Source organism: Panthera pardus, unplaced genomic scaffold (assembly GCF_024362965.1).
Source record: "Panthera pardus isolate Hobbes unplaced genomic scaffold, ASM2436296v1 HiC_scaffold_6, whole genome shotgun sequence".
In the NCBI taxonomy this organism is placed as follows: Eukaryota; Metazoa; Chordata; class Mammalia; order Carnivora; family Felidae; genus Panthera; species Panthera pardus.
Window position 1 is genome coordinate 99,595,899 of NW_026526991.1, and position 14,576 is coordinate 99,610,474.

Genomic DNA, 14,576 nt, shown 5'->3' on the forward strand with positions numbered 1-14,576 from the left:
AGTCATCAAAGAAATGTTTTATTTCTAGAGAACTGCTTAGGCATACCCTTTGTGTGGACACATTCATTCTTCTCTGCTCTGGAAAAGTTTGGGAAGCTCATTAGGGTGTGAGGACTGAATGAGATAAAATGTATAAACATTGGGGGCACCTGGGTGGCTCAGTCGGTTTAAGTGTCCAACTCTTGATTTCGGCTCAGGTTATGACCTCATGGTTCCTGAGATCCAGCCCCACCTTGGGCTCTGCACTGATAGCACGGAGCCTGCTTGGGATTGTCTCTCCCTCTCTCTGTGCCCCTCCCCTGCTCATGTGTGCACTCTCTCAAAATAAACTTAAAAATATATGTATGTAAGCATCTGACCAAGCCTAACCCAAGGTAGTTTTAAATAATTGCTCTCTTCCTTCTCTCAACAAATATTCATCTTCTTCCTTTCCAAGTAGACTCTATAGTCTTGGGACCAGAGTCATGAGCACCTCCTAGCATCTCCTGGCTTGCATCCTAGGAACTTATTAGAAATGCAAATTCTTTTTTTCTTTTTTTTTTTAATGTTTATTTATTTTTGAGAGAGAGAAGGAGACAGAGCACAAATGGGGGAGGGGCAGAAAGAGAGGGAGACACAGAATCCGAAGCAGGCTCCAGGCTCCAAGCTGTCGGCACAGAGCTCGACGAGGGGCTTGAACTCACAAACTGTGAGATCCTGACCTGAGCCGAAGTCAGACACTCAACCAACTGGGCCACCCAGGCACCCCTAGAAATGCACATTCTTAGGTCTGCCCCAGACCTACTAAAGACAGGGCCTGATGATCTGTGTTTTAACATGTCTTCTAGGTTATCGTAACTACCCTGAGGTTTGAGGATCACTGGTTTATTTCTTCTGGTAGCTGTTTTGTAATACTTAGTGTCCCCATAGTATCTTCAGCTTTTTGAAATGGTGTGGTATCCGTGATCTTTGTAATAAACAAATTTCTCAGATTCTTATTGCTTAATTTTCCCTATTTGCTAGTATCACTTGTTATTTCTCAAATACTATTATTATTACCAAATTACGCTGTTAATGTTATTATAACAATGATACTGTTAGATCATCATCATCTTCATTGTCTAACTAACATCATTATCTCCACCATCTGTTTCACACTTTTGATGAGAAGGTTAAATGTAGAGGAGGGTTTTTTTGCGTAAGGTTGTTAGACAAATAGTTCCATCTTTCCTCTTCTGTCTTGCATCAGCCACCTCCAGCGGTATAGCATTCTCCTAATCGATTGCCTCACATTTCTTAACACAGTTGATAAACTGACTTGTAGCTCTAACAAGAATGAGGTGCCCCAGTCGCGGCTGCCAGGGAAAGCTGTCCTTCCCAAGCACAGAGTTTTTTAAGGTAGAGGTGTGTGTTTGTGTTGACATTTTTTCAGCAATTGGCTGAAGTCCAGGGCCAAGAGATTTAGGGCCCACCTAGAGTTCTCTTGGTGAAGCAGTAATAGCTCCCTAGAGGCCTTCAAAGCCTATCTGTGATTTGTGCAGCCCAAAAGATGTTGCATGCAGCTTTATTTCTACCCCGTTTTCAAAATGAGAAGAGTAGGGGGTGTGTAAGACACTAAAAATAAGGATAAGTAATTTCTGGATAAGAATTGCCTTTGGGCTTAAAATGGACTGGTTTTTAAATCCAAGTTCCTCTCTACTCAGGCACTGGCTTTGAAGATAAAGTGAGATTCATTAAATTCTGGACACCTTGCACCAAGTATTCTAAGAACCATATGTACCAAAATTGTTAGTAATAGAGGCTTCTGATAGAAATGCCACTGCATTCTAGCTGTAGGGACATTTGTCAGAAAGTGGGTAGAAGATCAGGCCAAAAATGAGCAGACCCAGGTTTTGTTTTTGACTCACATGAAGTCACCAAGTAGACTATTTAAATGCCCCACTCCAAGCATGGGCTGTGTTTAAATTAAAAATAAAAAGCTCTTGTCAATTAAAGATGCTTTTCAGTACCAAGTATTCATGTTGCTATGGCATTTTCATAAGAAAGGCATATATGGTCATTCTGCTGCATAAAATATAAGTGGTGAGGTAGTAATTTTGTAGGCAGTTTACTAAAAAAAAAAAAAAATAGAGGATTCACGCATATATATTGTATACAGATCTGAGGCAGATATGGGATCCCAGGAAGTTAACGTTCTGATCACTGTATATTTGTAAATGCTGTGATGAGAAGTGGCTTCCATGTAGGCATGGTAAATGCCTTATAGTTCCTGAGGTTTCCGATTTCTGCTGTGATAGCAACTCTAAACTCAGATGCACTTGGACACCACTCTGGATCACTGTCCATAAATACAAAACTTCTGTTTGTAAGCCAGCAAGCAGAGGCCAGCTGGAACGGTGTCCTGTTAAGTTTCTTATGACATATACCTCTGACGAAAGGGAGAAAGATTGATTATAGTTAGCGTACAAATAAAGTGGGGCTCTGACTAAAAATATCAAACCATTAGTGCTACTAGAAATCCTCATTCTTTAGCCAAAGGATAATTTGACTGCACTCTTTAATTCTTCATTGAGTCTTCTGAAAGAGTAGTCAACAAAAGCAAAACTAGGAACTGGGTGCCATACAATTATATTATTTACACTAAGAACCCAACATAATTATGGGGACCCAAATCATCATATCACCAGAAGCTCCAAATTTCTTCAAGTCTTACCCTCTTGGTTTATATTCTAAAGTATTTTTTAATTCTAAAATATATAATTTTTAGTTTTTAAAAATCTTCCCAAATATTCAAGTAATATTGAATATAGAATTGAATATTGAATATAGAAAGAAATCGGTCATTTCCAACTTTTGTACATCCAAGGATACTGCCAAGAAAATGAAAAGATAACCCACAGATTATGAAAATATTTGTAAATCATACATATGGTAAGGATCTAGTGTCCAGAATATATCAAGAATTCTTGTAACTCAATAAGAAAAAGACAAATAACTCAATTAAAAAATGGGCAAAGGATATGAATAGACATTTGCCTAAGGAAGACATACAGTTGCCCAATAAGTACATAGAAAAATGCTCAACTCATTAGTCATTAGGGAAATGCAAATTAAATGACATTACATACCACTTCACACCCTCTAGTATGACTTTAATCCAAAAACAAAACAAAACAGGAATAAGAAAGTGTCGGTGAGGATGTGGAGAAATTGGAACCCTCGTGCATCGCTGAAGGGAATGTAAAACAGTGCAGCCACTATGGAAAACAGTTCAGCAGTTTCTCAAAGTTAAAGTTACAGTATGACCTAGCGATTCCACCCCTCGTTTCTATACTCGAGAGAATCGAAAGCACACGTTCACACAAAAACTTGTACAACATTTGCGTCCTATGTTCATAGCACTATTATGATGGCCCAAAAGTGGAAACAACCTATTTGTCCACCAACTGATGAATGAATAAACAAAATGTTATATTCCTACAGTGGAATACTATTCAGCCATAAAAAAGGGAAGTGCTGCCACCTGCTACAATGTGGATGAACCTTGAAAACATTATGCTAATGTTTTCATTATGTTAATATTGTGCCAAGAAGTGGCCACATTTTGTATGATTCCATTGGAATAAAATGTTCAGAATAGGGGTGCCTGGGTGGCTCAGTCGGTTAACCGGCTGACTCTTAATTTCCGCTCAGATCACGATCTAGCCGTTTGTGGGTTCTAGCCCTGCGTCAGGCTCTGAGCTGACCGTGCAAAGCCTGCTTGGGATTCTTTCCCTCATATCTCTCTCTCTCTCTCTCTCTCTCTCTCTCTCTCTCTCTCTCTCTCTCTCTCTCAAAATAAATAAATACACTTAAAAAAAATTGTTTTAATAAAATGCCCAGAATAAGTCGGGCACCTAGGTGGCTTAGTTCAGCGTCCGACTCTTGATTTCGGCTCAGGTCATAACATGGTTATTGAGTTTGGGCCCCGCATTGGGTTCTGCTCTGACAGAGTGGAGCCTGCTTGGGATTCTGTCTCCGTCTCTGTCTGCCTCTCTGTCTCCCTCCCTCTCTCTCAAAATAAATAAACTTTTTTTTTTAATGTCCAGAATAAGCAAATTCATAAAGACAGAAAGTAGTTTGGTGGTTGCCAGGAGATGAGATGGGGAGGGGGGGGTGAATTGGGACTGAGTGCTCAGAGAGGTGGGGTTTCTTGTCAAGGTAATGGAAATGTTCCAGCATTAGACCCTGGGGATGCTTGGACAACAATGAGAATATACCAAAATTCAGTGAATTCTACACTTAAAAAAAAGACTAAAGAGGGACTGTGTATGATCACAGGTAGAGCAGAACCCAGCAATTAACACCTATTCAGATTCATGAGGACAATTACAGGGCGTAATGCTGTTATCTTTCCTTCTGTTAGAATCTTAGATGTAAGAAAGGGTTTATTGTTTCATTTGCTGAAATACCTGCAGAGAAAAGTCTCACCTACCTTGTTTGTATTTACAAAGATCAGACTTGACGGCTCTAAACTCTAGAGAGAAATTATCATGAGCAGTAGGTGGGAGGGGTGGAGAAAGAACAGCTAATTAGCCACTTGGGCCTTGTGACGGGGCATCCCTCAGGCAACCTTAGGCAAGATCAAGTCACCATGGGAGCGAAGGGCCCGTTTCTCCACTGAAAACCAGTGCCATAAATTCAAAGGGCGCGGGTGGGGGTGAGGAGGGACTCACGTTACTACACACCAGTTAGACGTTTTTGAGAGAGAACCATAACGCACAAAATCCAGAAAGCATTAAAAATGGGGGGGGGGGGAACACTTCAGGTCTGTATAAGGGAAGGAAGTGGAGGAAGCAATAACAGAAAGGGCAGGAAAGGAAAATAAGAGGCAAGAGAAGGGGGGACCGGTCAGAGAGCAGGGAAGGGGGCTGCGCCGTGGGGGTCTGGCCAGCCCGCTGCTTCTCAGCTGCTTCTCACCGTGCCTGTGATGGGCCTGTTTTCGCAGGTGATAAACATCTATGCTAGATGATTTCTACAGTCCTTTCCTCTCCTGGACCTACACAGATGCCTCTGCCATCTGAAATGCATAGCCATAGTATAATGAAATACAGGATACCTCACCCCACACACACACACCCCGTGGCCCCACTCCCTTCGCTTCGCTTCCCTTCGCTTCCCTTCGCTTCCCTTCGCTTCGCTCCGTTCCGCTTCCCTTTCCTTCCCTCCCCTCCCCACCACTCTCCTCCCCACCATTCCCCTCTCCTCCCCTCTCTAACCCTGGCTGCATCCCCTTGCCTCCTGTAGTCTCTTGATGTACCCAGCATTTCAGCCACTGTACGTAAAACTGTTAATGAACAAGGAAGAGGGCTTGTAGGCAACGTGTTGCTCCCTTGCTCTGCTCCCTTACTCTGCACGCTGGCTAGGGGTGATGATGTATCTTGAAGTCCACACCGACAGTCTTTGTGCCCCTTCTCCTCTTCAAAATTTGCTTCCCACGTACCACCCTTGCATCCCACGTCCCAGCTGTCTCTCCCTGCCTACCAGTCACAATCCTGTCACAGCCTTCTCAGCCTCACCCCTCCTCAGACCTGTGCCGCCACTGACAGCCGGGATCCTACAGCCACCAACACTGCTGCCAAGCGTCCCCCACCACAACCCCCCACCAGAACTTATTTGGGGAATATGCTTGTCATTTGGAAGATCTTGGATGAAGCCCTGTACCCACGGGATTCTGGGAGTAGAAGAATTTTCTGGCATATGCCTAATTTTGTTGTGGTGGTTGATTTTTTTTTTTTTTTTTTATAATCCAAGATTTGGGGGACCTGAAGCTTATATAATCTTGGGAACCTTTTTTAAGAAAAAGGCTACAAAAATAGCTAACAAGTTTCACAAAAACATATGACCATGTGAACATGCTGTTAGCTGCCACCCCCACCCCCCACCACTGCCCAGAGCCTTAAATGGGGCCTATGCCAAGGACAAGCCTTGAAACTAAAGCTTTATTCGCTTCATGGCCAATGGTCTTCTTCTGGAGTACCGGGTACAATTTACAGACCTTTATTTTTGCAACTTGCTATAGGCTTAATTTAGTTAAATCATAGTGAGGTGGGCAGAGGCCAAACCGGTTGAAAGAATACTCCAAGTTTAAGGTTAGGTATAGATTATGCTTATATAAAATATTTGCCCGTGTGTAAATTTTTTTAATTTTTTTAATGTTTATTTTTGAGAGAGACAAACAGAGCGTGAGCCCGGGAAGGGCAGAGAGAGAGGGAGACACAGAATCTGAAGCAGGCTCCAGGATCTGAGCTGTCAGCACAGAGCCTGACACAGAGCTCAAACTCATGAACCGTGAGATCTTGACCTGAGCCGAAGTCCAACGCTCAACCCACTAAGCCACCCAGGTGCACCGACGTGTAGAATTTTTAAGTGGCCCCAAAGAAATCCATGTATGATGCTTCTATGGGTATTTTCTCTTTTAATCTATACAACAACCTGCAGATATGGCTGCCAATTTCCCTATTTCACAGATGAAGAAATTGAGATGCAAATAATCTAAGTAATTTACCCAAACTGCAGAGCTGATTTTCTGAACTAGATTACTCTTGATTCCTGAGTCCAGGGATATTCTAGCTGATCAGATAATTGGCTGCAAGTTGCCACCATGTCATTTATTAATTTACAGAAAATTAAAATGTGATACACTGTCTTTGCTAAGAAAGGCATTTTGGTGTCTTGACGTGCCTCAAAGTCAGTCTCAACAGCTGTTGTCCCTGTTCCACTAAAATGGAGAAAGGCCAGTCAACAGCCTCTTTTAGCTTTAACATTCTTTCAGTCTGTACATTTTTGTAGAATAAGTCCGAGGGGAGAAAAAAATTTATCTACAGTAACAAAGTAACTATGTGACCATTTGAACAAACCATTGTAGTATAGAAAAATACTGTAACCGGACATTCAAACATCTGGATAACGATCTTGACATCCCTTCTGCCATCTAATCAGACTTGAAATACTGCGGAGGGCTTGCCTTGATGGACAGCTAACTCCTGGACTAAGAAGCTAGTGAGAATCTGTTCGTGTCCAACTCCTTGTGGCATAACAAAAAATGGTGACATCAAAGTCAGTCCTCTGTTGGGTCTTAACTTTTCAGCCTTTGTAGCAGATTTTACCAGTTTAGCCAACGTGTGGGTCTATCAGCCACCAGCACTAAGCTTAACATGGTTAAGCTTAGTAATAAGCTTAAGCTCATTACTAAGAGCACTTGGTTTAAATGGAGCAGTTAAAGAATTACTCTTGGTGGGACTTTGGGGCAGCTCGGGTTTAGGTTGTTGGGTTGGGTTAAGTGACTGAAAAACTAATATGTATATATTTTTTTGAGAGAGAGAGAGAGAGAGAGAGAGAGAGAGAGAGTGAGTGCACGCACAGGGGAAGAGCAGAGAGCAACGGAGAGAGAATTCCCAGCAGGCTCCGTACCACCAGCGCAAAGCCGAGTATTTCTTAACCTTCATAGCAAACCCTTTTTCTTTCCCACAAGTAACAGCCATCCACTAGTTTACCTTTGAAATGTCCCCTCTATTCATTGATCCCCAGGACATTTTGATCACTTGTCCCAGTTTTCTTGAATCTTGTATCACATTTGTCAGAATGTTCGAGATACTCAGCTGGAGGACGCTTTGAGAAGGGAACCGCTATATTCTTACTGAGCTGTGTGAGGGAAGGTAGGGACGGGAAGTCCCCAAGAATTGGATTAACAAAGAGAGCACAGGAGAGCACCTAGACTTGGCATTAAAATGTAGATGTTAATTGTTTATAGATAGGAGATTAAGCGAACATAAACATGAGTGTGCATGTGTCTGCAGACAGATGCTTGAATATAGATTATTGTTGAGCAAAGAATAATACAGCTGTAGCTTTAAAAGCACACAGCTAGGTATTTATTAGTGAGTCGCTAGCAGGTCACTGCCAAGTGCCAAGGCATGTGGCAAGAATATCCGAATGGAAGTCAAGTGATGTGGATTCTAATTTGAGCTGTGCTCTGTTAACCTTGGGCATGCTTGTGATCCCATTTGGGCCTTAGTGTCTTATGTAACGAAGGCCTTGGGGTCAGTGATTTCTAAGATTTCTTCAGGTTCTAAGAATCTGGATATATTATGAATAACCATTCAGCACATAACTCAGCCCAAGCTGTACAGGAATTGTCAGAGTGTGGAAGATGTGTTGGCACCTTGCCCTTACTATCCGCAGGCCTAATCTGGTGAAGAGAAACAAAGGACCAGTTCTGAACAGATTCCAAAGGTGAGAGCTTCGTCCTCACCTAAACGTCCATAATCTACAGGTGCTCTTCCAGCTGACACAGTGGTCAGTAACCGAGCATACGTGCCTAACCCGTTGCCAATTGCTTGAATAGGCAGTGTCGGGCAAAGCTTTCCTGTCCTTTCCATTTGTTTGTCTTCCTTTTCTCTGTATAGTGGTTGGGCACAGGAACTTCCACTTGGATGGAAAAAAGAAGTGAATGGCAGATCTTCAAAGTAGAAATAGTGACGATAAAATTATCACGTGAAAGTATTTGTTAAAATAAACAACAGGGGCGCCTGGGTGGCTCAGTTGGTTGAGCGTCCGACTTCGGCTCGGGTCATGATCTCACGGTTCGTGAGTTCGAGCCCCACGTCGGGCTCTGTGCTGACAGCTCGGAGCCTGGAGCCTGCTTCGGATTCTGCGTCTTCCTCTCTCTTTCCCTGCCCACACTCTGTCTCTCTCTCTCTCTCTCTCTCTGAAAATAAACATTACAAATTTAAATAAATAAATAAACAACAAATAAGCCACGTTCAAAAGCAGTCCTATTTTATATTCTAGTCTGTAATCCTTGGAAAAATTTAACTGAAATTTGGTTAAAAGGACAGATAGCTGTTTGATAGATCCTTCCAACATGGCCCTGCTGTATTGCCCAAAGCAAGATAGACATTATCTGTGGTAACCTTCCATAGACTAGAAAAATTATAATATCCAGGCAAGATAAGAATGAAACTGGGGCTTTTTCCAGCCATCTCTAACTAGAAATTCCAAAAACCCTCCATAATCTTGTCAGTAAACAGTTCCTAAGAGCACTGCTGAAAGCTAAGAAACGGGTAGACAAGAAATAGATGAATTAGACCATGATTGTAGGCAATTGACTACAAAAGGAGTAAGTGGGATTGAACAGTAGCTAGAAGCAGCAGTGAAGGGACAGGGGTAGTGGGAAGGGCTAGAAGGGAAGTTTGAAGTTAGAGGAGATCATGTGCTAGGGGCTTAAGTCACGGACTTAGAGGTGAGACCCATTGGTTAATATCCAGCTGCATGGATTACTCGGCAATCAGCACAGTATAGCTAACTGTTTTTATTTGTTTGCTTATTCAGAAAGTGAAGACAATAATATTATTTCTTCCTTCATTTAATTAGGAGGATTAAGTGGCATAATGTGTGTAAAGTGCTTAACTCAGCGCATGCCATGTAGTAAGTACTCGGTAAGCGTTTCGTTGGTATTCACTGGCATTAATGATAATAATAATTGTTATCATTGAGGAAGAAAGAATAAGGAAGCTAGCAAGAAAGACCATAAAGTTCTCTGGTGAGACTGAGATGGCTAGAATTCCAAGGACTGGGCCCAAAGGGAAGGAGGAGATGTTTAAAGAGGAGGAAGGCACATCTTTTCTCTGAATCTGGAGAAAAGGATAAAAGCATGGATTTCAAGCAGATCTTCTTAAGTTTTCTCACGGTCAGTTCCCTGAAGACGATGGTGGAAGACTAAATAAGTGTGTGCTCTCGGGCCCGGGGGTCTTAGCGTAAAGCAGCTGTTAAAAGACAGAAATGTCAGGGCGCCTGGGCTCAGTTGGTTGAGCGTCTGACTCTTGATCTCAGCTCAGGTCTTGATCTCAGGGTTGTGAGTTCAAGCCCCACGCTGGGCTCCTCGCTGCACAGGAAGTCTACTTAACAAAATAGAAATGTCATTTGAGTCTCATGTTGTATTTGTAAAATACAAGGCAACGGTGCATTCTGTTTTGTATGATTTGTTTTTATATAATGAAGCTACTTAGCAGTTAAATTACTTGGAATTCTTTCTGCAAAACTTCTCGTATTATTCGTCTTCATGTTGGGGTACGTGTACCCAAGGGGTACACAAGGACTTTCCAGGGGATACATGGGCATGGATTAGGGAATTAATTTCCAGGTTTTCAGCTTCCATATGTACTCTTGTCTAAAACTAATAGCTTAAGACTGTCTGCTCTGAAGGTTCTCCTTTCCCAGCTCCCTTAAAGTCACCTGTTAGCAGCCTTAGACAAGTGAAAAAAAGGTATGGTGGGTTGCCCCAGGATGCCACAAAAGTAAAGCAAAGAGGAGCAGTCCCTTTTTTTTTTTGTAATTATTTTTTAAAGTATAATTAGCATAGGGGCGCCTGGGTGGCTCAGTCGGTTAAGCGTCCGACTTCAGCTCAGGTCACGATCTCGCGGTCCGCAAGTTCGAGCCCCGCGTCGGGCTCTGGGCTGATGGCTCAGAGCCTGGAGCCTGCTTCCGATTCTGTGTTTCCCTCTCTCTCTGCCCCTCCCCTGTTCATGCTGTGTCCTCTCTCTGTCTCAAAAATAAATAAACGTTAAAAAATAAAAATTAAATTAAAAAAATAAAATAAAATAAAGTATAATTAGCATATAGTTGAGCAGCTCTTATTTTATCCAGGTGACAAACTCATGACAACCTTATCTATCTGGCTTTTTAAAATTTTTTTAATGTTTATTTATTTTTGAGAGAGAGAGAGAGAGACCGATCGTGAGTGGGGGAGGGGTAGAGAGAGAGGGAGACACAAAATCTAAAGCAGGCTCCAGTCTCCAAGCTGTCAGCACAGAGCCCCACGTGGGGCTAGAACCCACAAACCGTGAGATCATGACCTGACCCGAAGTCCAGTGCTTAACCAACTGAGCCACCCAGGCACTCCTATTTATTTTTGAGAGAGAGAGAGAGAGAGCCAGGGAGGGGTAGAGAGAGAGAGAGAGAGAGAGAGAGGCAAAGAATCCCAAGCAGGCTCCGCACTGTCAGCCCAGAGCCCAGCTCAGCCTCCAATGCACAAACTATAAGATCATGACCTGAGCCGAAATCAGGAGTCAGACGCTTAACCAACTGAGTCACCCAGGCACCCCTTTTATCTATCCATCTTAAAGCCAGAATTCAGAAATAAGATGGTCGTTATGAGAGAGAAGTATTAGCATGTTTACTAGAACTTAAAAATGAGCCTAGGCCTCTTTTAACAGAAAGGAAGTCTGATCAAGCTGATTAGCCTGCCATCGGCAGACATTTCCACACATACTTAAAGCACAACTTCGATATACATTTAAAAAACACATCACTTGCTATTGTTTAAGCTTATAACTAATAGATGACAACTTAAAAATGTGACAGGGGATTATAGAGTTTTTCATAAGTCTTTTTGGGGCTTATTCCAGCAAAAATCTTGAAGACCATCACAGTGGCTTACTCATCTTTAATTTCTCGTTTTCTGTCATTCCCCCCACATCCAGACAGTCCTATTGCTTTTTTCCTGTTATGCCCATTTCAGACTGCCCATTTTCCAAACCTTCCTGGCCATTTTGTTATGCTGTTTTGCCCCCCTTGTAGTGAACCCCTCTTAAAGTGACTCTGAAGGGCTCTTTCCTACCTCTGCGTCTTTACTACATTACTCTCCTCCCAGGAGCGCCCTTTCCTTATCTTCTCTATCCATCCTGACTTCTCTGGTCACTGCTGATCTCTGTCCTTTCTGACTCGTACAGCATTGGCTACTCCATGCAGTTAGTACTTCAAGAACATCAGTGTTTGATACTTCTCTCTTATTTGCAAAGCTCTCTAGGGGTTAAAAAACACCTCTTTGGTTTCTACCAACATTCCCCTTTTTGCCTAATGCAACGCTGACCACGCATAGTGGATGGTTAATAAATACTTCATTGACTGCCTAGAGAATATTCTCTCATCCTTTCATTTTGTCATCCATTCAACAAATATTTTTGAGACCTTTTTTGTACCGGGATTTGTACTAGGCACTGGGGAGAAAACAGACAAAAATCCCTACTTTCAAAGGCTCATAAATAAACAAAATATATACTATGTAATTAATTAATTAATTAATTAATAAGTGCTGAGGGGGAAATAGAAAAGTAAAGCAGAGAAGAACAAGAAGTGTGTGTTGGTGGTGAGTGCTGGTGGGGAGGAGGAGGGAGTGTGTGCAATTTTAGATGGGAAGGTCAGGGAAGGCCTCACTGATAAGGTGACAGTTTGGTAAAGACCTGAGGGACTGGAGCTTATCTGTACACAGAGCATTTCAGGCAAGGAACCTACTAATGGTGAGGGCTCTGGGGCTGGACCTGCCCAACTGCCTGGACGGGAGAGCCTTGTGGCTGGGGAAGAAGCATGGCGGAGACAGAGATGGGCCAGAGAAAGCTGGGGAGAGCGAACAGGTCTTGTTGGCTTTGCTGAGTGAGATTGGAGGCCTTCTGAGGGTTTGAGCTGAGGAATGAGCTGATCTGATAGAATAGAATCCCTGTGAGTGGGGCACTTGAATGGCTCAGTTGGTTAAGCTACCGGCTCTTGGTTTGGACTCAGTTGTGGGTTCGAGCCCCATGTCAGGCTCTGCACTGCCAGTGCGGAGCCTGCTTGGAATTCTCTCTCTCTCTCTCTCTCTCTCTGCCCCTCTCCCCCCTCAATATCTCTGTCTCTCTCTTTTTCTCTCTCTCTCTGTCAAAATAAACTGAAAAAAAAAAAAAAAAAGAATATCCATGGGTGCTGTGTTAGGCTAGACTGAACGAAGGCAAGAGCAGAAGCCAGGAAGTTAGGCGGCAACTATATAATAATACAGGCCAGAGACGGTGTTGGCTTGGACCAGGGGAAGAGGTGGTCAGATTCTGGGCTTGTTTTCAAGGTAGAACAGACAGGATTTGTTGACTGGCTGGGTTGAGGGCGGAACGTGGCTGGGGAGGTCAAGAATGATGGCAGGGTTGCAGGGTTCCAGTCCTAAGGGAGGGAGGGGTGAGTTGCTGTTTGCTGAAGTGGGGCAGGCTAGGGGAGGAGCAGGTTTAGGGAGGAGGGTAGGTCAGCAGTGCCATTTCGGAACCTGTTAAATTTGAGGTGTCTGTTAGGCGTGCCCCTACTCAAAGTGTTGAGTAGTCGATAGCAGTGTGGGGTCCAAGGGAGCAGTCTGTTCTGGAGATGAAAATTGGGGAGAACTCAGCAAATGGGTGGTATTCACAGCCAGGTGACGAGATGAGATCACTGGGCACTTCACTGTTCAAGCAGAGGTGGCCCAATTCCATTTACTGAGCATCTGATGTGTACCAGGCTTAATATACAAACCCTAAGCTAGATACTCATTTTACTGATGAGACAGGTTAACAGAAACTGAGGACAAAAAGGTTAACAATCAATAAGCCTGAGGCAGCTAGTAAGTAACAACTGAGGTCTGTCTTAACTCCAAAGTGCGCCTTAATTCTAGTAGTACATTGTATTTTGGGAAAAGTGCTGTTGGCAAGCCGAAGTCAGTACCCTTATAAAATAAATATGCTATGAGTCTTCTTTTGAAATGCAGATGGGAAGGAAACCCCTTAGTCATTTGGTTGTCACATGGAATGAAGATTAGATTCAGAAGCTCTGATATCCATTTGCCCCAGAATTTTCTCAGATAACGCCTGCTTTTCCTCCCTCTAACTTTTTTTTTTTTTTTAACAAGAGAAATATGAGCTAAGAAGAGGATTAAGGGTCTGAGGCTACAAAGGGAAAAAAAAACCGTTAGCAGGAAGGTGAAAGGAGATGTTTGGCAAACAAAGACTGCCCTGTTTACCTCCCTCTAACTTTATGTGAATGTGTATTTGTATAATTTTGTGCCCACTTACGATATATTAGGCACTGTGCTGAGTACTTTGTATGTGTTGTCCTTACAACAACTCACTGAGGCAGGTGCTATTCCCCCATTTTACAGACGAGGAAACTGATGCTCAAGGTCAAACAGCTGTTAAACATCCATTACTGTTGACCAATCAAGCAAAAGACCTTAATACACAACAAAAATGTAAAGAATGGCACATTATAGTATATAATGACTTACCAAATGAGAGTCTTATTTCTAAGTACCATGGGTTTAAGGCACAAGTCCATAATATACAGGGCCATGAGTTCACTGTGGTCTGAGGTAGCCTTACAAAAGGAAAGAACTGGGTTTTGTAGAATGAGTGGTAGAGGGGTGGTTGGAGAAGGCGTTCCATGCAAAGGGACTGGCATGACCCAAGGTCTAGAGTCAAAAGACCTAAGATATGTTTGGGCAAAATCTGGCAGATCAGTTTTAGCTGAAGCAGAGAAATGGAAGTTTTAATTAGAAATGTAGTTTAGAAGAGGGACCTTGAGTCTTAGGCTTAGGGACTGGCACTCTGTTGAGTAGTCATCGGGAGTCATTTGGGAGTCATTGGTGTTTTCTGAGCAGGAATTGAAGGAAGAGTACTCTGGTATAGGGCTGCTGGGAGCATGAGTTTCAGGGTGCAGGAGCTTAAGGATGAGTGCTTAAGGGTCTGACCTGCCAGTGGAGCACAGAAGACAAGGTGGTAACAGTGCTGAGA

At 42.9% G+C, this 14,576-nt stretch overlaps 1 protein-coding gene across 1 annotated transcript in view; it reads left to right on the forward strand.

Annotated features, from left to right (window-relative positions):
- Window positions 1–14,576, forward strand: part of LPCAT3 (lysophosphatidylcholine acyltransferase 3) — a 39,677-nt gene that overhangs the window by 9,672 nt on the left and 15,429 nt on the right. The gene's annotated exons all lie outside the window — the stretch shown is intronic.